Source organism: Procambarus clarkii, chromosome 24, assembly GCF_040958095.1.
Source record: "Procambarus clarkii isolate CNS0578487 chromosome 24, FALCON_Pclarkii_2.0, whole genome shotgun sequence".
Classification (NCBI taxonomy): Eukaryota; Metazoa; Arthropoda; class Malacostraca; order Decapoda; family Cambaridae; genus Procambarus; species Procambarus clarkii.
The window spans coordinates 30,076,014-30,102,651 of record NC_091173.1 but is presented as its reverse complement, the minus strand read 5'-3'; the positions used below and the strand labels follow the sequence as shown (position 1 = coordinate 30,102,651).

Below are 26,638 nucleotides of genomic sequence, written 5' to 3'. Positions count from 1 at the left end.
TTGTGTCTCGAGGTCGAATATGTCGTCCAACAGAATTTCCAACTCTACTTTCCGGGCCATCTCACTCGGTCTGGACATATCATGACAGTTTATGCCCAGATTTAGGAGAGTGACTTGGTCCTCAGTGAGGTTAATTCCTGCAAGGATCAGGAAGCCATCTCTTGGTCGTGGAATTGCCATAGGTCCTCCATATAATGTTGTTAGTTTCTTGATAATCCTTGTTTCAGTGCTGAGGTGATGTTGGTCTGTCGATGTCGAGGTGTTGTTCAATGCGGGTACGGATACTTTCGTCGATGTTGCTATTTCTCCACTCGTTTGTAGCATGAAGTAGTTGCGTTTTGTTGTCTTTGATTTCATTCTCTGCCTTGTATATCTGATCACGAATCAGATCCTGGCGATATTTTATCGTGAAGGCTTGATTCCTTGCTGCTGGGTCGTGCGCTTTAATATTAGTATATTTTGGTAGCAGTCTTTCCTGTAGACATATATTATTAAATATGACAAAAAAACCAGCGTTGAATGTAATGAAACGCCATTTTCTGGGTGAGACCCGGAGGCTCCCCGGAGCTTTACCGGCTGATATGCTAATGTCAGACTTTGGCATCAGTCATGTGTATGGAGTTCTAGGGCCTACCGGGGACCACGAGCCAGAACCTGGCCCCCTCAGAGAGGCAAGGGGAGCAATGGCCTATAGAAACCCCCGTGTGGTTGGAAGCATTCTATGTCTGCCATCGACCGGGTCAAGCATCCAGAAAGGTAAGCATTCCAAAACAAACCCCTATTCTGGTGAAAATTGCTACCTAAGCCGAACTAGTGGATAGAACTCTTCAACAGAAAACAAGGAAACTAGTATGACGTCATACGTCACCGCGCCGCTGTCTGCGCAGCTCCCCCCTCCCCGGGAGGGGGAAGGGGGAGCCCCAGACCTCCCACGCCGGCTATCCACCCATCATTTCTGAGGCTGGATGTCAAAACACGCGAAAAACGCCGACCGGAGGGAGGGAGGGTTGCCGGGGAGCCTCCGGGTCTCACCCAGAAAATGGCGTTTCATTACATTCAACGCTGGTTTTCTGGGGGGAGCCCCGTCGGCTCCCCGGAGCTAACTACCCACACAGGAAGGTCAAAGGGACAAAACCGGGAGGCGGACACCACGCACCCCCCAAGGAGGCGAGACAACCGGCAGCAAACGCCAACCCAAGGCGCCACAGCCCCGAAAATCCCGGGAACAACACGAGAACCACGAGAAGTAAGGCCCCTGCACGAACACCAAAAATCCATGCCCGAAAGACTGCAAGGCCACGTCGCCCAGACGGCAGCGAGAGCAGCGAAGCCACGAACGCCACAGGCATGAGGGAAAAACACAGGCAGCTTAGCCGCAAGAACACGGCTGACCACCCGGGACACCATCACCCGCGAACCGGGAAGGACAGAACCGGATCAACGCAAAACGCGCTCCGGACCCAAACGCCGTGGCACGCAAACAACAGCGGAGGGCCGCCACTGAACACAAAAACGACACACCCCCGGCCCGACCAACGAAGCACCAACAAACCCTGGAACCCTCCAGAATGCAGCAGCCCCACCCCGCGCCAGAAAAGATGGAGACTGCTGCCATCAAACAACCAAAACGCTAAAACCGAAGGAGCAAGAAAACTCAGCGAACCGACCCCCAGAGGCAAAGGCCCAAAGGAAAGAGCCGACGAAAAAACACACCGGAACCGAAGGGGCACTACCAACCGAGGAGAAGATAGAGCACGCTGACCAGAGACCAGGATGGTGCAAGCGGCGCACGAACAGGCCGGAGGTGAAACGACGCACAAGACAGCTGACTAACGGTGCAGAAGCAACACCAAGACCGAAAGCAAGCTGAAGCGGCTCCGCCTGCGCCGCACGAAAAGAGGCGACAGTATGTGGCAAGACGACGGCCCCCAACCCCCACTAGAAAACCAAGCCGAGAGTAAACCAAGCTAACAAGAGTAACCACCTAAGAAGGGACAGGAAAAGGAAGGACCGCCAAAATACCCATACTGCCGCCAAGAGAAGCACGCAGGTGGGACACCTACCACGAAGCCACCCGACAACCAACCGGAGGCGAGACCACGAGGCAGAACATAAGCAGCCCCGACAAGGCCCCCCCGAGCCCAGGAAAAAGGCGGAGCCGCGAGAAGATCTCGGGCGCGACCATCGAAACCCAGGCGGCACAAGGAGACGGAACGTCTGCCGAACAGAAGAACTCCCCAAAGCATGCAAGCCCGCCAGGAGTTCAGAAACGACGGGTCCGACGCGAGACATCGCAAGAAACCCCCCCCCCCCCAAAAAAAAAAACGGCAGTGCAAGCTAGGAAAACCAAAGAAGGCGGAAGGGTCGCTGCCAGAACAGGACCCGAACCAAGGGGCATGAACAACTGCAATAGACCGAGACAAAGAAGCACATCACAGGACACAGGCTGACCAACGCCTAAGAACACTACCAAAAACCCAGCCCCGAACCTACAGACGGTAAGGAACCGGATGCAGGCAGGAAGGGTGAACCAGGGGAAAGACAAGGGGGCGTGGATGGAACCGAAGCAACCAACACCCCCAAGTCCCAAAACGAACTACAATGGGGCAGCCCTGGGGCTCCCGGGGAGGAAACCACGAGAACGTTGCCACCACCAAGGCTCAAGTGCAACCCCTGCTGCCCGCACCCGCTTTGTTAGCACAACTGGGTAACCGAGCCACAACGAGCAACCAAACTCGCAGGACTCCGGGTCGAAGGTGTCACCGACCCCACAGGCAGCAGACGGAGGCAAAACAGAGAGTCACCCAGAGACAAAAGGTGAGAGCAACCCTCAAACTCGCTGGAAGCGAGGGGGGGACTCTGGGGTCACATCCATCGGACCCGCGCGCCCCCAGGGGTTTTCCAGGGTCCCGAGCGTTTACTTTAAGAGGACTCGCGCTCAGGTAATCCCAGGCAGGGTACTGCTAACCGGCACCCAAAGCTACCAAACAACTTTCTAAGAGCTGAACCCCCGGGACGTGTACACTCACGGGGACCTAGCAGGGGGTACCACCAGAAAATACTCAGAACACAAGGGACACAAGGGGCAAGAACGAAGGCAGACCCCCCACCAGGTAGATAAACAAAAAGAAAAAGAAACCCCGCAAGAGGTCAGCGTACCCAAGCGGAACAGAGCCGGCCGCAATGATTGGTAAAGACAAGCTGCACAGTACCCCACGCCCCACCAGTGCAAACACTGCCCCTTACTCTAAGGCGAACAAGGGAGACAGAACACCCGAGCACACAAAGAGCGGCCGAAAACCAAGCAGTAAACGGCCAAGCAGGGGCAGGACCCAAGGAACTTGTGGAAGGTGGCCCCAAGCCCCAAGGGCAGTACTTACAGGGCACCTAGGGAAGGGAACCCTAGGCGCATGCAGCCCGAGTACTGGAGAATCACTCCCGGCTCACGCACCACCTAGAAAACAGACACCACACTCTAGGTACAGTGCTGAAACAACCACTGGAGCCGGAGCACATAACCATTGCCTATAGCATCAGCCGAAGAACTGATGGGTGGATAGCCGGCGTGGGAGGTCTGGGGCTCCCCCTTCCCCCTCCCGGGGAGGGGGGAGCTGCGCAGACAGCGGCGCGGTGACGTATGACGTCATACTAGTTTCCTTGTTTTCTGTTGAAGAGTTCTATCCACTAGTTCGGCTTAGGTAGCAATTTTCACCAGAATAGGGGTTTGTTTTGGAATGCTTACCTTTCTGGATGCTTGTTCCGGTCGATGGCAGACAGAATGCTTCCAACCACACGGGGGTTTCTATAGGCCATTGCTCCCCTTGCCTCTCTGAGGGGGCCAGGTTCTGGCTCGTGGTCCCCGGTAGGCCCTAGAACTCCATACACATGTCTGATGCCAAAGTCTGACATTAGCATATCAGCCGGTAAAGCTCCGGGGAGCCGACGGGGCTCCCCCTAGAAAAGATATTATTAAATATGACCCCTAGGTGTCCTGTTTGCAAACTTCTACATGGGTACCATCGAGCAAAAAGTCTTAGTCGACATGAACTTGAAACCGGCCATATACTGCAGGTATGTTAACGACATTTTTACACAGGTACCTGATGTCAGACATCTGCAGGAGCTGAAGGAGGCATTTGAGCAGAGTTCCGTGCTGCGTTTCACTTACGAGATGGAAAAGGATGGGAAGCTGCCCTTTCTAGATGTAACAGTCATGGAAAAGAGCGGAGGTTTCCACACTGCAGTCTACACTAAGGAAACGAACATAGGAATGTGCCTAAATGCCAACAGCGACTGCCCAGACAGGTACAAGAGGAGTGTTGTTAACGCATATGTCGACCGTGCTCTCAGCCACAGCTCAGAATGGAAGCAAGTCGACGAAGAACTCTGTAGGGTAAGGCAGGTCCTAGTCAACAACGGCTTCTCCAATGGTTTCGTCGAAGACATCATAAGAAGGAAAGTGAAACGCCATGTAACCTCTGAAGAGACAACTAACACAACACCTATACCCCCTATCAGACTATCAATTGGGTATTGAATAGAAGTGTTTGTAGAAAGCCTATTGGTCCATATTTCTTGATGCTTCTATATTGGAGCGGAGTCTTGAAGTAGGTAGAATATAGTTGTGCATTAATTGGCTGTTGATTGCTGGTGTTGACTTCTTGATATGTAGTGCCTCACAGACGTCAAGCCGCCTGCTATCGCTGTATCTATCGATGATTTCTGTGTTGTTTGCTAAGATTTCTCTGGTGATGGTTTGTTTGTGGGAAGAGATTATATGTTCCTTAATGGAGCCCTGTTGCTTATGAATTGTTAAACGCCTGGAAAGAGATGTTGTTGTCTTGCCTATATACTGTTTTTTTTGAGGCTTACAGTCCCCAAGAGGGCATTTGATGGCATAGACGACGTTGGTCTCTTGTAAAGCGTTCTGCTTTGTGTCTGGAGAGTTTCTCATGAGTAGGCTGGCCGTTTTTCTGGTTTTATAGTAAATCGTCAGTTGTATCTTCTGATTTTTGTCTGTAGGGATAACGTTTCTACTGACAATATCTTTCAGGACCCTTTCCTCCGTTTTATGGGCTGTGGAAAAGAAGTTCCTGGAAAATAGTCTAATAGGGGGTATAGGTGTTGTGTTAGTTGTCTCTTCAGAAGTTGCATGGCGTTTCACTTTCCTTCTTATGATGTCTTCCACGAAACCACGAAAGAAAGATAAGAAAGATAGAGAAAATTCGTGTTAGAATTATTAATCTTACTTTTTCGGTCATATTTAATAATATATATATATATATATATTATATATATATATATATATATATATATATATATATATATATATATATATATATATATATATGAATGACAGTGTTAGACCACGGAGTCCTGTTTCAATTTTCCTCCGTGGTCTGACACTGTCACATTTTTAATCATGTGTTTATTTTTCGTGATTTACACACACACACATATTATACATATATATATATATATATATATATATATATGTCGTACCTAATAGCCAGAACTCACTTCTCAGCCTACTATTCAAGGCCCGATTTGCCTAATAAGCCAAGTTTTCCTGAATTAATATATTTACTATAATTTTTTTCTTATGAAATGATAAAGCAACCCTTTTCTCTATGTATGAGGTCAATTTTTTTTTATTGGAGTTAAAATTAACGTAGATATATGACCGAACCTAACCAACCCTACCTAACCTAACCTAACCTATATTTATAGGTAAGGTTAGGTTAGGTAGCCAAAAAAAGCTAGGTTAGGTTAGGTTAGGTAGGTTAGGTAGACGAAAAAACATTAATTCATGAAAACTTGGCTTATTAGGCAAATCGGGCCTTGAATAGTAGGCTGAGAAGTGCGTTCTGGCTATTAGGTACGACATATATATATATATATATATATATATATATATATATATATATATATATATATATATATATATATATATATATATATATAATATATATATATATATATATATATATATATATATATATATATATATATATATATATATATAATACACATATATATATATATATATATATATATATATATATATATGTGTATTATATATATATATATATATATATATATATATATATATATATATATATATATATATATATATATATATATATATTATATATATATATATATATATATATATATATATATATATATATATATATATATATATATATATATAAGTATCTATAGTGGTACATCGGCTTACGAGTGCCCCTGGTTATGAGTTTTTCGGGTTACAAGCAGGATTTGCTCGGAAAATTTGTATCTGGATCCGAGGGTTGCCTCAGGATACGAGGGTGTTAGATACGCGTACGGGCCGACGTAGCGCTAGGTGGCATGGCGATCGCCGCTCAGTTTACCAGTGCCTCGCGCCCAGTAACTATCCCGCCTGAATTCTTCACAAGGATTTACTGTTTATTTTCGGAGTTTTTGCTATTTGAGCATAAATTTTTTTATAATATATATCACAATCGGTCCCACGAAACCCAGTGGTAAGGTTCAAGGCAAGAAATCGCATGTGAGGATGACAATAGAGGAAAAGCAAGAGATCATTCGGAAGAATGAAAATGGTGCACGTGTTGTTGAACTTTGTAGGCAGTACAACAAATCCACGTCAACGGTATGCACTATACTTGCCAAGAAAAAGGATATTAGGAGTGCTAAATTGGCAAAAGGACTATCAACAATCACAAAACAAAGACCACAAATACTTGAGGAAGTGGAAAAGTTGTTATTAATTTGGATACACGACAAGGAATTAGCGGGAGATAGTGTTTCAGAGGCCAATCATTTGTGAGAAAGCCAGGGTATTGCACGAAGACCTTGTAAAGAAAACTGGAATGAGTGTAGATACAAAAAACTTTAAGGCAAGCAGGGGATGGTTTGAGAAATTTAGAAAAAGAAGTGGTATTCATAGTGTTGTGAGGCATGGGGAGGCTGCCAGCTCAGACAAACCAGCGGCTGAAAGATTTATTGAAGAATTAAAAGAGTTTGCAGTGGCTGTGGGATACCTACTGCAACAGGTGTTTAATTGTGATGAGACAGGACTGTTCTGAAAAAGATTGTCTAAGAGGACATACATTACCAAGGAGGAAAAATCATTGCACAGACACAAGCCTATGAAAGATTGGTTTATGCTTGTGCTGTGTTCAAATGTGAGTGGTGATTTGAAAATTAAACCCTTGCTAGTGTATCAGTCTAAAAATTCAAGGGTTTCAAACAGTATAAAGTGCAGAAACACCAAATTTGTGTGATGTAGAGGGCTAATAATAAGGCATGGGTGACTAGAATTTTTTTTTTCGAAGTGGGTGAATGAAGTGGTGTGCCCTGCCATAGAAAAATATCTGCAAGAGAAACATTTGCCACTCAAGGCCCTGCTTCTCCTCGACAATGCTCCTGCTCATCCTCCAGGCTTGGAAGATGAATTGTTGCACAGATACAGTAATTTTCTCACAGTAAAGTTCCTTCCTCCTAGCACTACTCCTCTAATTTAGCTTATGGACCAGAAAATCATAATCAGAAAATCAGAAAATCATGTCTCACTACAGAGACATCTTGTGAAGAAGGGAAAAACAATCATCAATGGACCGCTTTGTTGTTAGAACATCGAGCAGTGAGCCACAACCAGGACCTAGTGGTATGCAGGCAAAACATGCCAGAGAATGCACCCCAGAGAGGTCCTCACTGCCTGATGTTATAATGGAAGGGAACTCTCTTTCCAAACAGTAACCTCTCCTCCTCCCCCTCCTCACCATCTTTCATACGCCTACAGCAGTCATCAGCAAGGGTAAGTAATAACTTGAACATAGTTTTGTAGTGGAGATTTTGATGAATTAGGTATAAAATTTAGTTTGAAGTGAGGTTTTTGGGTAGTCAGGAACAAATTAATTCATATCCCATTATTTCTTATGGGGAAATTAGCTTCAGTTTATGAGTTTTCGGGTTACGAGCCGTCTCCAGAAATGGATTAAACTCTTAAACCGAGGTATCCTTATACATGTTTTGTTCACCTTAACTGTACAACTAAGCTGGTATGGTGAGTTCAGAGGGCAACAGAGGTCACCACACGCCACAGTGTCAGCCGATGCTGCTTCCCCTCCCTCACTTGTTCAAGGCCAGACGCACTAACATTCCTCTTTTAATCATACTGTTTGTGACGTTATTACACTATACACACACACATTATATTCAAGTATCTATACATTTTGTTCACCATAACTGTACAACTAACCTGATATGGTGAGTTCAGACAGCAACAGAGGTCGCAACACACACAGCCGATGATGCCTGCCTCCCTCACTAAGATTCCTCCTCCCACCACATTGTTTATGCTGTTATTACACTATATACTCACATTATATAAGTATCTACATGTGTATTCACCATAGCAAACTACTAAGCTGATATGCTGATTCTTGACAATAACAGGTAGCCACACATGAGTCAGCAGACGAAGCTACCTCCCTCCCTCAGCATTACTGTTCCTACCATACTATGCACAGCGCTAATTATCAGAGCAATCCTGCTATTATCAGAAGCCTGGTCATTTTTATCACAGTCAGGGGTCTTCTGTAATACTATCATCGCTAAATAATACCAGTTACATATATATTTGAATATTTTTTTAGGCGATGGGTCACAATCTGAACAGCGGTGCTGTTAGCTCATGCTGTGTGCACCAGCCTTGGTGGCTCACTCAATAATGAGGCTGTCACACCCGGGAATGTTGCCCAGGATTTTTTTTGTAATTAGCGTCTGTTTAAAATAGCCCTGAGGAAGCTGATGTAAACCCTATGTAGCTGCGGGACTTTTAAATCTTGTGTGGTACTCCAACACATCAATAGCTGTGGTGTGGAATTCCGTGGCAGTTACTCACCACAGCTATTGATGTGTTTTGTAGTTTAACCATTATGTTGCTCAGGGCTAATTAGCATTTGTCACCCACAGGTATATACCAAAAAAAAAAAAAAAAAAAATTTTCTTCTAAACATGTTAATTTGTGTTCTCTGATCACGGAAAAAATAAAAAAAAATCGTAAGTGGCATATATTGCCTGCTATAGGGCGGGGAAGTCGGGCAAAAAACAGGCGCAGACTCAGCGAGCGTCCCAGACGGTCTGTTACTCCCAGCTGTCAGGCAGAAGTCGCCACAAAGAAATAATTACCTAATTATTTTAATGTTTCTGATTGATTTTTCATAGTTTTTTTCTGTAATATTATTCAATAGTGTGTAGTGTGATATATTTATATAATGAAATGAGTAAATCATCACTGTACAGTACTCAAAAATTTTGTGTGCATATTGTCGATTCAATTATAATGTTCATAAAACAGTGAACAAATACTTTGTCAGTTATTACACTATATACACAGGTTATATATAAGCATCTGCATGTTTTGTTCACCATTACGAACCACTAAGTTGGTATTATGAGTCAAAAAGCAACGAGGATTGACCGGTACACACTAGCCAGCCACTCGCTCCCTCAACACCTCACTCGCCCACATTCTCCTCCCACAATACTGTTTTTGCTTTTATTCACTATATACAGACGTTATATATAAGTATCTACATGTTTTATTCACCACAACTGTACAACTAAGTTGATAAAGTTGGTTCAGGCACTAAGAGACGTCGCTACACACAGTCAGGTGGCGGCTGCTTCCCTCACATATTCAAGGTCAGACGCACTAAAATTTCACCCCCAACAATACTGTTTGTGGTGTTATTACCCTATATACAGACGTTATATATAAGTATCTACATGTTTTGTTCCCCATAACTATTCAACTAAGCCGGTATAATGCCCAGAGCATAGTGGCCACCCCTACCAACATGACAAATCATGCAGATGTTGCCACACCCATCACCAAAATGGCTTCTCCCCCGCACTCCTTTTGCTGTTATTACACTGTATATACATGTTATATTTAAGTATCTACATTTGTGTTCACCATAACGAACCACTAAGTTGGTATGCTGAGTGGCAGTGGCAGCCCGCTACTGGCTGCCACTCCCTCCCTCACCTCACCTTACCTGACTCGCCACCATTCTCCTCCCACCATACTGTTTTTGCATTTATATACAAATGTTATATGTAAGCATCTGCATGTTTTGTTTACCATAGCGAACCACTAAGCTGGTATAGTGAGTCCAGACAGTAAAAGGTGGTCACACAGAGTCAGCAGACAATGCTACCTCCCTCCCCACCAAGATTACTCCTCCCACTACAGCACTAATTATCACAACAATCCTGCTATTATCAGAATCCTGATAATTTGTATCACAGTCAGGGGTCTTCTGTAATAATATCATCGCTAAATAATAGCATGAACTTGTATATTAAGGCATTTTTAGGGGATGCTGTGGTCACAAGCTGAACAGCAGTGCTGTGAGTTCATGCTGTGTGCGTCAGGCTTGGTGGCTCACTCAATACTGAGGCCCTCACACCCGGGAATTTGGCTCACGATTTAAAAAAAAAAAAAGGCGTCTGTTTATCCTAGGCAACATGACTTGTTAGAGATTGTTAAGCCGCATTGCATAATTCCCAGTGTACAGTAGATATAAATGTGTACAAGAACCAAGTAAGAACACTCTTCATGTGTACGAGATTACAGTAGTAGCAACTGGAGCTTTGAAGTATACTCCTTTGTAAAGTTAAAGGAACTTACCTAATTTGTTAATTAAGTTTTGATAGACAAGTAATCCTTAGCAAGGTCCTTGTTCAAGTATTTGCAAATTACAACCACACTCCAGATATATTTTGTATCTCTAAGCTTAAACCTATAGAAATAAACCCCTGTATGATTTTCATTAGCTATTATTTACAAAAGCCCTCTTACTAAACATAAATGTCTTTAACTTGCTGTATAAAGTATGAGTTCTGCATGAGGTATGTGCTGAAAACCTGGTATAACACAGAGTCTTGCTGTCCTCTGAGGAGGCTTACTAATGCCCACAGAGATCGTTATATTTACCTCCCATTCATTATTGAGTGAGGACGAGTACAGTAAAAAAGAAGCTCGTGCCCTTACATCACTGCATCCCTCAATCTTTCTGAATATCTCTCTGTCTCGCTCTATCTCAAGTCTCTCTCTCTGTCATATCTTCCTGAGCCTCTGTGTCCCTATTTTTCCCCAAGTCTCTTACCGTGTCCCTCTTCCTCCCCAAGTCTTTCACTATGTCTGTGTCTCCAAGTCTCTCACTGCCCCTGTATCTTTCCAAATCTCTCATTGTGTTACTATATGTCCCTGAGTCTTTCACTGTGTCTCTTTATTGCCATGAGTCTACATTCTGTTCATATATCTTCCAAAGTCTCTCACTTTGTCCCTCTATCTCCTCGAAAACTCAAGGAGCAGCCTGTTTCTGCACCTTCACTTACCTGGAGGGAGCCCAGTTTTGCCAAAGCGTCCACCAGCTTCCACTGTGGGGATAACAAAAGAAGGATAATCATATATTTGTTACATGGTAGGTGGTGCTAATAGTGTGTTTTGCATCACATCAGTACAATGCTCCCCCTTGCAATCATATACCTACAGTAAATTAAAACAAATTTACATTACATTTGCAGTTTGCTACAGCTCCAATTTGTCTGTAGCGCCTTATAAAGAGAAACCCTGATTTAAGGACGCTCACTTTGGTGAATCTCTGATTGCAATACACATTTGCAGGCCAGAGTTCCTTGCCTGATCAGTCAAACAAGTGTTTGTCAGAGCAGGTGGCTTGCGGATTTGCTCAGGATACAGAGCCAGAATTAATCAACCTATTACATCGATAGTTTTAAGCTAATAAATAATTTAAAAAACAGGTGATTTACCATTTATTATTATCGAAATAATATTGCCAAACAAAATCTATAATCAAAAATATATATAATTTGATATATATCTAGTATTTGAGAAAATAATTTTGAATCTTGGTATCAGCATGAGCATCAGCAACCTCAGGTTTGGTGGACAGGTCCAGTCCTTGTGTACCATGTGTTTTTGTCCTTTGAGCACAACCTGTTTCTCCATCAGTAAAAGATTTGATCACATAATTTTGCATTTTTTATTCTTAGGACAACAGGGTAATTTTTATATATAGGAAAATGTCTCAAAGGCCTGCTATTGGTGCCGAATCTGCCAACAGGATAAGAGCTTCTCATCCCTTGACTAGAAATTTAATAAAATTTAGGAAGGTGAATGTTAGACTAGATACAGTATTTAATATCATGAAGAGTACTTTGAGTGATATAAAGCAAAAAACCAGCTTTAAATATAATGAAATGTCATTTTCTGGGTGAGACTCGGAGGCTCTCCAGAGCTATCCAGGCTGATATGGATATATCAGACTTTGGCATCAGTGTGCATGGAGTTCTAGGCCTACCGGGGACCACAAGCCAGAACCTGGCTCTCAGAAAGGCACGAGGAGCAATGGTGTATAGAAACCCACGTGTGGTTGGAAGCATTCTATGTCTGCCATCAACTGGGTCAGGCACCCAGAAAGGTAAATGCTCCAAAACAAACCCCTATTCTGGTTAAGAAATTACTGACAGCCGAACTTGTGGACAGAACTCCCCAAACGAAAATGAGCAAACGAGCATGACGTCACCATTTCACCGCCCCTCTTGTTTGCGCAGCTCCTCCCTCCCCAGGAGGGGAAAGGGGGAGCCCCAGACCCTCACGCCAGCTACCCACACCCTAGTTCTGAGGCTGGATGTCAAAACACACAAAAAAACACCGACTGGAAGGAGGGAGGGTTACCGGGGAGCCTCCGGGTCTCACCCAGAAATGGCGTTTCATTACATTCATTGTTGGTTTTCTGGGGAGAGCCCCTGTGGCTCCCCGAAGCTACTTACCCAAAGACAAAAACAAAAGGGACTTACCCAGGAGGCGGTCGGGACTTATTCCTTAACTCGAAGTCGAGACAACTGGCTGCAACTGCTGATCCAAAGTGATACAGGCCCAACTAGGCCCAGGAACACTGACCAGGTAGCGCCCAGCCAGGACCCTGTTCGACTGCCAAAAACCCTGGAACCCGAATGTCAGCCCAAGACATGTCACTGAAGACAGCAGCAAGCGCAGCAAACTTACAAACATCATGGGCACGAAGATAGACCGCAGGCTGGCTGAACCAAATAACCCTGAGGATGACCTGGGAGACCCAGACCCTGGAACAGGGAAGAAGGGAAATTGGTTCAACCCAAAGTGCGTCCTAAGACACACACAAGCCATGGCGTGCAAACAACAACGGAGAACCGCAACCGGACACAACACATGATGCACTCCCCGCCTAACCAACCAAGCATCAACAACCCAAGCACCCCTCCGGAAAGCAGCACTCTCATTCAATATCAATACCCAAATTTGTAACAAAGTAGATGGCAAATTCCTTGGCGTTCTCATTGACCACAAGTTGAATTTCCAGGGACACATTCTAAATATATCAAAAACAGTTTCAAAAACTGTTGGCATTCTTTATAAGATCAGATATTATGTACCTCGCCCTGCCCTGGTGACACTCTATTACTCTCTCATCTATCCTTATCTATCCTATGGCATTTGTGCTTGGGGTTCTACTACCCAAAATCATTTACGACCTCTAATTACTCAACACAAAGTTGCTATTAGGACAATATCTAACTCTGGCCCCAGACATCACTCGGTATCCTTACTCAAATCTCTGAATATGTTAGATATTAAGTCACTGCACATCCTCTCATGTGTATTATTTATATATATATATATGTCGTACCTAGTAGCCAGAACTCACTTTTTGGCCTACTATTCAAGGCCCGATTTGCCTAATAAGCCAAGTTTTTCTGAATTAATATATTTTTTCTAATTTTTTTCTTATGAAATGATAAAGCTACCTATTTCATTATGTATGAGGTCAATTTTTTTTTATTGGAGTTAAAATTAACGTATATATATGACCGAACCTAACCAACCCTACCTAACCTAACCTAACCTATCTTTATAGGTTAGGTTCGGTTAGGTAGCCGGAAAAGTTAGGTTAGGTTAGGTAGGTTAGGTAGTCGAAAAAGCATTAATTCATGAAAACTTGGCTTATTAGGCAAATCGGGCCTTGCATAGTAGGCTGAGAAGTGCGTTCTGGCTACTAGGTACGACATATATATATATATATATATATATATAATGCTGAACTGTAATGTCAATCCTGACCTTAAAAGCTTCCTAGAAGGTTGTAACAGATCCTATGACAACCACACCAGAAACAAATACCTATTTGATATTCCAAGAGTACGACTTAGTCAAACAAGAAATGCTTTACAAATGAAGGGACCTCGAATGTGGAATGACCTTCCCAATTATGTTAAAGACTGTACCTCTCCCAACCAGTTTAACCACTAACTGCACCAACCAAGTATTCTCGGTCGGCGGGAAACTGCGCCAACCGAGAAAACTCTCTTTGATTTTTGTATCCAATTCTAAATGTGTACGAGGTTGGTTGTGTACGAAATGGACTCTTAGGACCTCCAGTGAGAGGCAGCCATCTTGGAAAAAATTCCCAGAATGCCCTAGGGCTGCTGGCTGGGTTAGTACTGAATGAGCAACCATGGGTGGCGCACACGCCTCTGGCTTCCAAACACCTGTCCGATGCAGTGTTGAGAGATAATGCTCTGTCGGTGAAACTCAAACCTTATTGTTTGAAGAACATAAGGGTCATAATATTGGGGAAGCTAGGCGCAATAAGGACCTAACACAAAGGTCGGATGCAAGTGATACAGCACCTATGAGGACGATACAGCGAGTGTATCCAGTTGTTGCTCTGAGCGTCACCCTTGCAAACCTATGCTATCTACAATTTATTTAGAAGATACATAGATGAATCGTTTTCTTTGTTCAGTGATGATGCATCTGATACAAATAGCATAGATGAACAGTGTTAGCGGCTTTGATGGTGGTGTTTTCCATAGATATTTTCAAGAATACCTGAATCTCTTCCTAACTGACGGACACTCTTGAGGTAAGCTGAATCTCTTCCTGTGTGGGACCATACAAAGCTATCTTTTCAAGACTACCTTACAAATTGACCTTTTCCTATATCTTTTCAATACTACCTTATGCTTTACAAGCTTGATGACATACAACCTACAAGTACTAAAGCCAAGGGTGTATGTGAGTGCATTATTTGCAAGTACACAGAATGAAAAAACAGGAAGCAAAAATTTATCTGTACCTAGTGCACTGAGAGCGAAGTCGCGCTGTGTACCATGGGCTACTTCGTTGATTATTACTCACTTCCAAAGTACTGAGTGTGTAATACAGAATGTTACTGTGTAAAGTGTGTGTGAAGGTTCCAAGGGGTTGTCATAGCCAGGGGGTAGTAATGGGGGACGAGCTCCTATGACCTATAAAATGCTTCTATACGGCATGCGTCTCCAACAGCCTCTGACAACCAAGTCCAACTCCTGGCCTGCACGGGTGGCTTAGTCTTTAAGTCCAGCGGAAGTGCTTTTACCGACAGGAGAAGGGGCGAGGGCGTGCCTTTGGCGCCTTAAAACCAGCTGCTCCGGGTAGATGGAACTCGAAAGCCTGGGAAGGCAGCCCATCTAGGGGAAGGAAAACCCTGATTTTAAACCTCCACTGCCTTGCGGCTGTGGTGTTTGTGTGTTACTGAGGAAGTCTTGGTTGTAGGGTTGATGTAAAGTCATGACTTGGTTACTGACTTTAATACTTAATATGATTACATGACTAGTAGCCACCAAGCTTGGCGGGCGTCCTGTACGCTCTCTTGTTTACCTTCTCTCTCTGGCGTCTCAGCCGCCACACATAGAAAACGGATGGTACCATTTTCTGTGAACATGACATCCCTCCTTTTCTTTAAAAAGAATGAATACAGGATGTCTACCATGCTTGTAGCACAAAGCAAAGTTATTGACACAAAGTAAGTTATTACCATATCAAGAGATACTGCATACAATTAACATTAATTAAGCACACAAAGAATTTAAACAACTTAATCTTTTCCACAAAGGATTTCAATGTTAAAAATACATATGCAATGTTAAACAAACATGAAAGAAACTGTAATACAAAGTTACAAAATATTGAATGAGATATCTGCATTATTCAAACAATATTAAATTTAGTTTAGCACAATAAGTAAATACTTTTCATTACATAGGAACACAATTAATCATCAAATCGTGTAGGGCGTTTAACAAGACGTTTAGGACGAGAGTCCTTAAATGCAATGACATCCCTTGATGAATTGTTTGTCGGGTTACAACTATTTTTTTTCTTTTTCTTTTGCACGACTTTGCACTTCATCATTTTCTACACTAGTTGGAATCACTTTGAAATAAGCCATATTACGTGTTATACTATGATCTCTATTACTAGCTGTTACCATAGTTCCTTTTACACTAATCACTTTATATGATTTTGTATCATACGGCATATCTAACTTTCCCTCTTTTTTCTTTTTAACGAGAACAGTGTCTCCAACCTTCATGAACTGTTCCTTTGCACGTTGATCATGAGCAATTTTCATTTTGCCCTTGGCTAGTGCATCCTTCTGAGCGAGACGTTTATCCGTTACCTCGGCTGGCATGACGGGTAGTGCGATTCTCATAGGACGTCCAAATAAAAGTTCGCCAGGCGACTTGCCCAGTGTTCCATGTGGTGTTGCACGGTAGTTCCTGAGAAAAGCATACATAGCTTGTTTCCAGGATCGTCCTTCGGCATGAGCACAGCGTACCGCTTTCATGAGAGGTTGCATGAATCTCTCAACTTCTCCATTTGCTTGAGGATGTAGTGGCATCACACGGCGATGTTTGAATCCAATATGCTCAGCAAAGTTGACAAAGTCTTGTCCATTGAATGGCGGTCCATTGTCCGTCTTGACAACTTCAGGAATGCCAAAGTTTGAAAAGATCTTGTCGAGTTTCGGGATGACGGCCTTTGCAGATGTGGAATTGATGATTTCTACTTCTGGATAACGTGAGTGATCATCAATGACTACCATCAAGTACTCTCCAGTCGGTAGTGGTCCGCAGAAGTCCATCGATACTTCCGTCCATGGTGCAGCAGGTAGTGGTGAAGGTTGTAGAGGTGTTGGTTTTGAAGTATCCACTGCAGCTTGGCAAGGGACACAGGCATCATGCATATCCTTTGCTTGACGATCAATGCCAGGAAACCACACCTTTTCTCGTAGCAGCTGTTTGGTCCTAACAAGACCTTGGTGTCCTTGATGTGCAAGCTTCAGAGCACGTTGCTGGAGAACAGCTGGAATCACGATACGAGTACCTCGCAGCACAGTGTCGCGTTGTTGCGTAACACTTAATTCTGTCTGGATGCGTTCAAGTGCTTTGAATGCATCTTGGTCAACTGCTGAGGGTGGGATGCGTGGAAACTTTTTCTTAGTCAATGCATCCACTGTTGCTTGCAGAGTTGGGTCCTCTAGGGTTGCAGTACGGATTTCATCAAGAGTAAGAGCCTTAGGGACTGCATCACAGGTTACAGAGTGTACATATTCCTCGGCAACTTGCTGATGCTTGGTGATGGTGAAACTGTTGGCAGGATGTCGACTGATGTAATCAGCGGGATTGCCTGCACCCGGCTTGTATTTCACCGTAAAGTTGTATGGTTGCAGACGAAGAGCCCATCTCTCAATGCGAGCTGGTGGTTTGGACTTTGGATTATTGAAGATGGTCTCCAACGGTTTGTGGTCAGTGACCATCGTGGTGAAGGGCGCACCAAGCAGATACACATTGAAGTGTTCACAGCCCCATACAAGAGCAAGAGCTTCCTTCTCTGTCTGACTGTATCGTTGCTCAACATCTGTGAGAGAACGGCTGGCATAGGCAATTACTACTCTGGAATCTGGTTGACCAGGTTTGTGTTGGGCTAAAACAGCACCTAATCCAACAGGACTAGCATCCACCGTTAACTCAGTGTCCATTGATGGATCAAAGTATGCAGCAGTCGCATTCTCTACTAGTGCATCTTTCACAGCATCAAATGCATTTTGCTCGATATCGCTCCAGTACCATGATGCATTTTTCTTCAGGAGCTCACGTAGAGGCTTTGTAATGGTAGCAAAATCTGGAATGAAGCGAGAACAGTAGTTTGCCATTCCCAGAAAACTATGTACTTCAGTGGACGTTGAAGGAGGTGCAGCATTCTTGATATCTGCAACTTTCTTAGGATCTGGAGACAGACCTTTGTCACTAAGTACATGTCCAAAGAATTAAATTTTATGTTGATTGAACTCACACTTTGCTCGGCTTAGCGTCAAATTCTTTTCTCGTAAGCGTTGCAATGTTGCACGAAGAGCTTTGTCGTGTTCAGCTTGGGTACGGCCATAAACAATGATGTCATCAGACATGTTGTCAACATTAGGTATATCTTGCAATACCTGGCTGATGGTGTGCTGGAATACCTCGGCAGCACTGTTAATACCAAAACTCAGGCGCTTGTACCTATACAGACCTCGATGTGTCGTAAACGTTGTGATGAAGCGACTCTCATCATCAAGTTCAAGCTGATGATAGCCCTTGTTTAAATCTAACTTGCTGAATATAGTTGCACCATTCAAGCGGTAGATCATATCATCTACAGTCGGTGTAGGATGGCGTTCACGCATTATTGCCTTGTTGGGAACACGCATGTCCACACAAATGCATATCTCATCTGGATTCTTCGGCTTTGGTGGAGTGACAATTGGGCTTACCCATGGTGTTGGGCCTGTTACTGGTTCAATGATATCTAGTTCTATCAGCCTATCCAGTTCGGCATCGACTTTCTTGCGAGTATGGAATGGTTGTCGGCGATGTGGTTGGGCAACTGGAATTACATCTGGGTTGATATGCAGATGTACTTTGCTATCAGTATAACAACCTATGGATTTAAATCGATCAGAAAATTCAGCAACAATACCATCAACATTGTTTGCAGATTCCACTGCTACAGCATTAGAAAGCTGAAGTAGCCCCAATTTGGTTGAAGTCTTGTAACTGAGTAAAGACTCCTTTGCATTCCTAACAACATGGAATGTAGTAATGAGCATTGCATTCTTTGACTTAATCTCTGCAGTGAAATTATTTCACTGCAGAGACTATCACTGGCAAGACTACCTTTGAAGCATAGGCAGTGGCTTTGCCATTATAGTTCTCAAGCTTTGGGAACTGTTTTTTAAATTTCTCATAGTGGCACTCAGCAATGGTGTCAATGTTTGATCCAGTGTCAATGAGAACCTTGAGACAAATACCAGCAATGTATACACATGTCTCTGGGTTGTTTGGAAGATCATTCCATTCTGTGATTGCTTGTACTCCATAAGTATAATCACATTCACTGTCATCTGAGACTGGTTGTAATGAAATGTTGTCTTGTACATTATTAACATTCTGGATATGAGGTGCAATATTGTGTTTACCACCTCGACCCCTATGACCTGATCCTCGTACAGTGCTTTTATTCACTGACTGTGGTTTCTTTAGTGCAGAACGACACATAGCACCAAAATGACCTAGTTTTCCACACTCATAGCACGTCTTACCTTGAGCAGGACAAACATTATCTTGGTGTGGGTAGTCTCCTCCACAATTGTAACATTTATTGTTGACACCCTCTGATGTGGGTCGTTGTGACTGCTTGAGCCTTGTTCCTTGACCCCAGTTGTGACGTGGTTCTCGGCTAAATTTACTGTTAGGTTTGGCATATCTTCTTTGATTACGATGTCCTCCCTGAACCTTACATACCTCATCACTGTTAGTAACAGTGGCAGAACCGTTGTTGGCACTGCACTCCATGACACGAGCATCACGTGCAGCATCTTCCATTCGACGAGCATCACGTGCAGCATCTTCCATTCGACGAGCAATATCCAGTATCTTGGTAAGAGAACTTTCATCATCAACAAGTTCTAGAGCTCTTCCACGGAGACGTGTAGATGTGCATGTTTCAATTATTTGCTGTTTGATTTCTTTGTCAACATCAGCAAACTCACAATGGGCTGCTAAACCCTGCAGACGTGTGTGGTATTGATCCACAGTTTCATTAGAGAGTTGTTTTGCTCTCCTGAAATGCATAATTTCCATTGCAGTATTTTGCCTTGGTTTGAAATGCTCTGTTAGTTTGGCTTTGGCAGTGTCATAATCTTTGGCACCACCAGTGTCTTTCAGTGTGTCAAAGATGTCACAAACTCTATCACCTGCATAATGAAGTAGAAAGGCACGCTTTCTTTCAGCACTTTTGATGTCAGAAACTATCAACAAATTTTGAAACCTTTTAAGCCATTTGACCCACCTCTGTGACAGGTTTGTCTGGTCACAGTCAGGATCAAATGCAGGAAACTGAGGTATATTTGCCATTTTTACTGAATAAATGTAACTTATCACTTAAATGTTCCTCAGAATATTAAACACTGCACTGAATATGTTAGTCAAGAATTCACTGTAATTACTTTAATTTTGCAAAGCACACAAGCATTTTAATGCAAAAGTTCACAACAGTGCACAATATAGCAGCAACTGACTTCTTACCTAGCCCTTGTGTACATGTGTTGTTCCTACTCACAGCAGCAGCACAGCAGTTGGCACAGCAGTTGGCACAGCAGTTGGCACAGCAGTTGGTACAGTGTGATGAATTTTGTAGCACGAAGCGTCGTTTCGTAACCAAAACATCAGGTTTTGTACACATCAAAGCGTCGTTTCGTACACAACGTCGGCAGATTCCTCAGTACAGTTTCTTCAGCACAGCTTGGGTAGCACACAGCTTGGGTAGCACACAGCATTGGTTAGCACACAGCATCGTTTAGCACACAGCATTGGTTAGCACACAGCATCGGTTAGCATACAGCATCGGGTATGGCGCTCACAGCTTCTCTTCCTCCTCCAGGCAGCATGCTTCTCCCTTGTGTTTTAAACTGAACAAATACCTGCGTTCACAGTTCATCCTCGTCGCCAATGTGGTGTTTGTGTGTTACTGAGGAAGTCTTGGTTGTAGGGTTGATGTAAAGTCATGACTTGGTTACTGACTTTAATACTTAATATGATTACATGACTAGTAGCCACCAAGCTTGGCGGGCGTCCTGTACGCTCTCTTGTTTACCTTCTCTCTCTGGCGTCTCAGCCGCCGCACATAGAAAACGGATGGTACCATTTTCTGTGAACATGACAGCGGCCATTCCCCATTTTTGGGGAAAAGGCTTCAGGAGTCAGCCTCGAGGAAAAATCCGTAGTTGGAGCCCCTAAGGCAGTTTGTTGTTGACGTCGACCTTGTTCTGGCTGCTCCTGAGACGTTGCTGGAACTATGTGTATTGGCATTTGCCTTTCTATTGGATAATTTCAGCAACGTGGAGAGGGAGGACCTGCTGCATGGGTAACAGCTTCTCCTCCATATCTACCTACCCAGGCTTTGCGCCCTGTCAGTGCGCAACTCCATAGTCTTCCGAGACCGATGAATGCCTACTACTGGTGTGTGAAGCTGTACATATTGTAATTTTAGTGAATTTTTAACAGGTAATATTGTGACAATAAACATTTATTGTGGATACATTACTGACACATGTATCACAGTTCCAGGGAACATTATGAACGTTCTACTCTATACATATTGTAAAGGACACAAATATGCATCATATATGATAAAAAATAAAAAATAAAACTGCATTGGAAATACATAAAACAAATAATTGAAAATATATTTGTGGCAACACCCAGTGCTTGAATGGCCTGCGCGACCATGTCTGGGCGATTCACCATCGGGTGACCAGGCCCTGATGACGTCACAGCGCACCTTGTCCACGTCCCCACAGCGAAAGTAAGTGGAATTTGGTATTTATTTTACATAGACATGTTCAGGGAAGGGAATTTATCATTTTACATAGAGAAAATAATTTTTTGGGAACACTTTATTTCATGTGCACCAGAGGAATTTCACAATAAACTCCACGCAGCACGGTGGTTAAGATAAAAACTAAGTACTACCCAATTAACTCAATGTAACCTACCTCACCCCCAAAATGTCAACCAATGTCTACTATTTTAAACAATGCTGTTTGTTGACCAAATTGTATTTTTACTTTTTTTCTGCCATGTTTCACCCCCCCCTTTTTTTTTTTTCTTATTTTTTCTCAACACAATTTATACTTTAATCTCAATTAGTATTAAGTTTTAGTCATTATTGTTTTTCCTGCCCGAAACGCTTTGCGTAATAGTGGCTTTAGGCATTGTATGTACTAGCTCTATCTATAAATCCATCAACTTTTGTATCTCACCTTGTATGTATGTACTTTACCTGAATAAATATTTGCTTTTGTATTTTGTATTTGTATTCTTCACCAGAAAAGAAGGAGATAGCTGCAACCAAACAAACCTACCACTAGGATCAAATGAGCAGAAACCCCTGCGCCTGAGGGGAGCATGAAGCTCCCCCGATCCGACCCCCAAGAGGCCGAGGCCAATGCCAACAGAAAAAAAAAAGAGCCTTAGAAAAACAATACTGAACTGAAGGGGGCCACAACAAACTGAGAAGACAGAAAGGAAAGCACCCGATCCAAAGACCAGGATGGCTGAGGCGGCGCTTGAGCAGACCGGAGGTGAAACAATGCATGAGACAGCTTGCAAAATGGTGCTGAAGTAACATCAACCCCGAATGCAAGCTGCAATGGCTCCGCCAGCACCGTACAATAAGAGGCGACAGTATTAGGTATAAGATGGCGGTCTTGAAACAACCACAAAAGAAATGACACCACCACCACATCAGAAACCAAAATAAATGGTTTACTGTGGCTCTAAATGCCACAGTAAATACTGAGCTAAATAAAGTCCATCTGTGGCTAACTGCCAACAAACTCACCCTTAACATTGACAAAACCTTCTATATTCTGTTTGGCAATAAATCCTCTAATCAAATAAATCTCAAAATAAACAATACCCAAATTTGTAACAAATTAGATGGCAAACTCCTTGGCATTCTCATTGACCACAAGCTTAATTTCCAGGGACACATTCTAAACATATCAAAAAAAGTTTCAAAAACTGTTGGCATTCTTTCTAAGATCAGATATTATGTACCACGCCCTGCCCTGGTGACTCTCTATTACTCCCTTATCTATCCATATCTCAACTATGGTATTTGTGCTTGGGGCTCTACTACCCAAAATCACTTACGTCCTCTAATTACTCAACACAAAGCTGCTATTAGGACAATATCCAATTCTGGCCCCAGACATCACTCGGTACCCCTACTTAAATCTCTGAATATGTTAGACATTAAGTCACTGCACATTCTCTCATGTGTATTATACATATATAAAACGCTAAACTATAATGCCAATCCTGATCTCAAAAGCTTCATAGAAGGTTGTATCAGAACCCATGAGCATCACACCAGAAATAAATACAGTTTTGATATTCCTAGAGTACGACTTAATCAAACTAGAAATGCTCTACAAATCAAGGGGCCCAGAATGTGGAATGACCTTCCCAACCATGTTAAAGACTGTACCTCTCTCAACCAGTTTAAGTTGAAAGCGAAGCTATACCTAATAAATTCCCTGTAACCTACCTTACCCTTCTATTGTCAACCAATGTCTGTTTTTTTCTTTAAAGAGCGCTGTTTGTCGACATAATTGTATTTGTGCTGCTTTTTCATCTATGTTTTCATTTCTTGTTTTCATTCTACTCATTATGCTCAATTAGTATTAAGCTTGTCATTTAAGTTTATCATGCCCGAAACGCTTTGCGTAATAGTGGCTTTAGGCATTGTATGTACTAGCTCTACCTATAAGTCAAACAATCCTTGTAAATATTTATTGTATGTATGTACCTTACCTAAATAAAATTGTATTGTATTGTATAAACTTACAAAGGGACAAGAAAAACCGAAGGACCGCCAGGAAACTTCATACTAACGCTGAGACGAAGCACGCAGATAGGACACCATCAAAGAAGCCACCTGATCATACAAATGGTGATAGACTCAAGTCAAAAAGACCAGATGCAAAGACTCGAGGAGAAGATCAAACCAGCCACGTAGCAGACCGGGTCCATCTCCTGAAAGAGGTGGAACTGCTGGAAGACCCCTGGTTTTGGACACCGAGCAAGCAGCGCCTGAAACCAAAGCTGGGCCAGCCACCAAGGGGCCAATAGGACTACTCTTCCCCTGTTAAGTCACCAAGTGAGCCAGGACCTGGAGCAACAGCGGAACCAGGGAAAAGAGGTAAAGGTAACCCCACCTTGACCAGTCCTGCCAAAAGGCATCGACCCTGATGGCCTTGCAGTCGGGGAAGGGTGCCACAAAATATGGGCGATGCCTCGCCCATGCCAATGCGAGGAAGTCCGCCTCTGGGGGCCCATACATCCAGCTGAGCCAACTGAACAAGTCTGCATCAACCGTCCATTCCGTGGACAGGGGAATGAACCGAAACAGGCTGTCCGCCAGGACATTGGACACCTCCCCAAACGTGAACTGCCAGGAGAGCCAAACCCTGAGAACTCGGCAGACGAGTCACCCGAAGCGACCAGGCCCAAAAAGCCAAGGACCGTATTGAATCCCCTCGGTTCAAGCAATGAACCGCCAGGGAGCAGTCAGAATGGAGCCTGATTGTTGATCTGCGGACGACCTGAACCTTCTGGAGCATCATCCATACCGCCATGAATTCCCGCACCGAGCTGTCCTTCTGACGGAAGGACGAACCCCACCATCCCTGGCCAGCCTGGTGAGCACTGGTCACAAAGGCCCCAGCCAAGAGACGACGCGTCTGTGAACACTTTGAGCACGAGCTCAGGTTGGTGCCAAGGCACTGAACCCCGAAAAACCTGAAGAGGAAGCCGACAACTTAGCAGCCGACGCAAGGCCCTCCTGAGGGCGAACCCAGCGATCGCGAGAGGCGGAAGGGACGTCCCCGAAGGAACCAGAACAGCCGATGAAGCCAAACCCAACTGTGTGGGTAGACCATTACAGCAAAGTTCAGGCTCCCGCACAAACCCTCGAGCATCCGCCGGGTGACCCGGGAGCCCCTCAAAAACAAGCAAAAGTGGGACTGCAGTCGAAGCAGAGAAACCAGAGAGAAACACAAGGAGGCAGTCTTAGAGTCCCCACACAAGGCCCAGCCAAGACCGACCCTGAGAGGGAACTGTTAGAGAATTGCTAGATATAAGGCTCAGGAATTAGTTAAGTCACCCACTAATTTCCCCCAGCTCTATACTGTGGCACAGAAAATAGGAGAGCCAATGAAACACTAAGTTATTTCCCCAGTATAATCCCTGCTCCCTACATACAATTATAAAACAAAGCTCAAACACAGAAATACTGGGTTGCATCAAAGGATACAGAAACACGAGCAGAGAATTATCTATGAAATACAATATTACAAGTACAATATTATAATATCCCACTCAACCGGGAAATCTATAAATTAAGGCTAGTCACTTCCACTAACATATAACACAATTTAAAACCTATGTCCTACCTAAACACATGAACAAAACACTTAACCTAGGAAGCCAACTAGCTAGAGAGAAAGAGAGATCACAGAACTATCTCCCGTCCATGTTGCACCAAGACAACTGAGACCGATATCCAGGTGTACTCTCCTTGGCACGAGCTGAGTTCGAACATGAACTCTTTCGGACGCCTGTCTACCTAGAAATTAACTACAGTGCTTCCTCAGACTAACGAACCCCGCTCTATCGAATTCCCGGAAGAGCCGAACAAATTGAATTCGGTACCAAATGTTCAGTGGAACATACAAATGTTCGATTAAGTGAGGAATGTTCGTCCAAGCGGTCACCGAGGCCGAGCGTCGGAGCTGGCTGTCATCAACTATGATTCGCCAGAGTGTAAACAGTTATGTAGTGTTTTATTATCATTACCCATTGTTTCTAGGGAGAAATGGTGATAAAAATGGTGATAAAATGGTGTCAGGGGGCATTAGTGAGAGAGTTGTTGCCAGGAGGCAAGTGGTGTCAGAAGAGGCAACACGTGACTGGCGCCTCCATGCTCCCCCGCCCCCACCCTCCTTCCTCCACCTGACCACAGAGACCACTCACTCTCCTCTCGTCGTCAGATGCCAAGAGTCAATTTAATGATAATTATCGCATTATCTACACTGAAAATAGCCTTTTTATTAGAAAAATGTCATATTGGAGCAATAATAATGGTGAAAATTGTAATATATATACAGTACATATTTTAAACAGTTTGAACATATTTCCTTTTCACAGAATTTTTAATACAATTGGGGTGTAGATAACAGCTGGCATTGTGTGGCCGGCCGGTCGCTCCCTGAGCCATTGGGGGGGTGGGGGTTGTTTCCTGGATTTATTTATTTATTTATTTATTTATGCATATACAAGAATGTACATAAGGAATGTGAGGATACAAATATGGTAATTACAGTCTTGTAAAGCCACTAGCACGCGCAGCGTTTCGGGCAGATCCTTAATCTAAGAAAATTTTAAGGAGGTAAATACAGTGGTACCTCGCATAACGATTGCCCCAAAAGACGAACATTTTGGGTAACGAACGGCCCGATCGGCATCAAATCGTCCCGTATGACGAACGCTGGTTTGAGTAACGTCAACACCACACGGTGGGGTCGTACTGCTTCTTGCACATTCTTAGACGCCTCTGACGATGCACATA

The 26,638-nt window shown here is 43.6% G+C and overlaps 1 long non-coding RNA gene across 1 annotated transcript in view; it reads right to left on the bottom strand.

Annotated features, from left to right (window-relative positions):
- The window catches only part of LOC138368227 (uncharacterized), a 147,069-nt gene extending 135,609 nt beyond the window's left edge, over positions 1 to 11,460 (bottom strand). The window contains exon 1 of the long non-coding RNA XR_011229545.1: positions 11,416 to 11,460. This is a non-coding gene — a long non-coding RNA (uncharacterized lncRNA). The remainder of the gene's footprint in view (positions 1 to 11,415) is intronic.
- Positions 11,461 to 26,638: the final 15,178 nt, after the last annotated feature.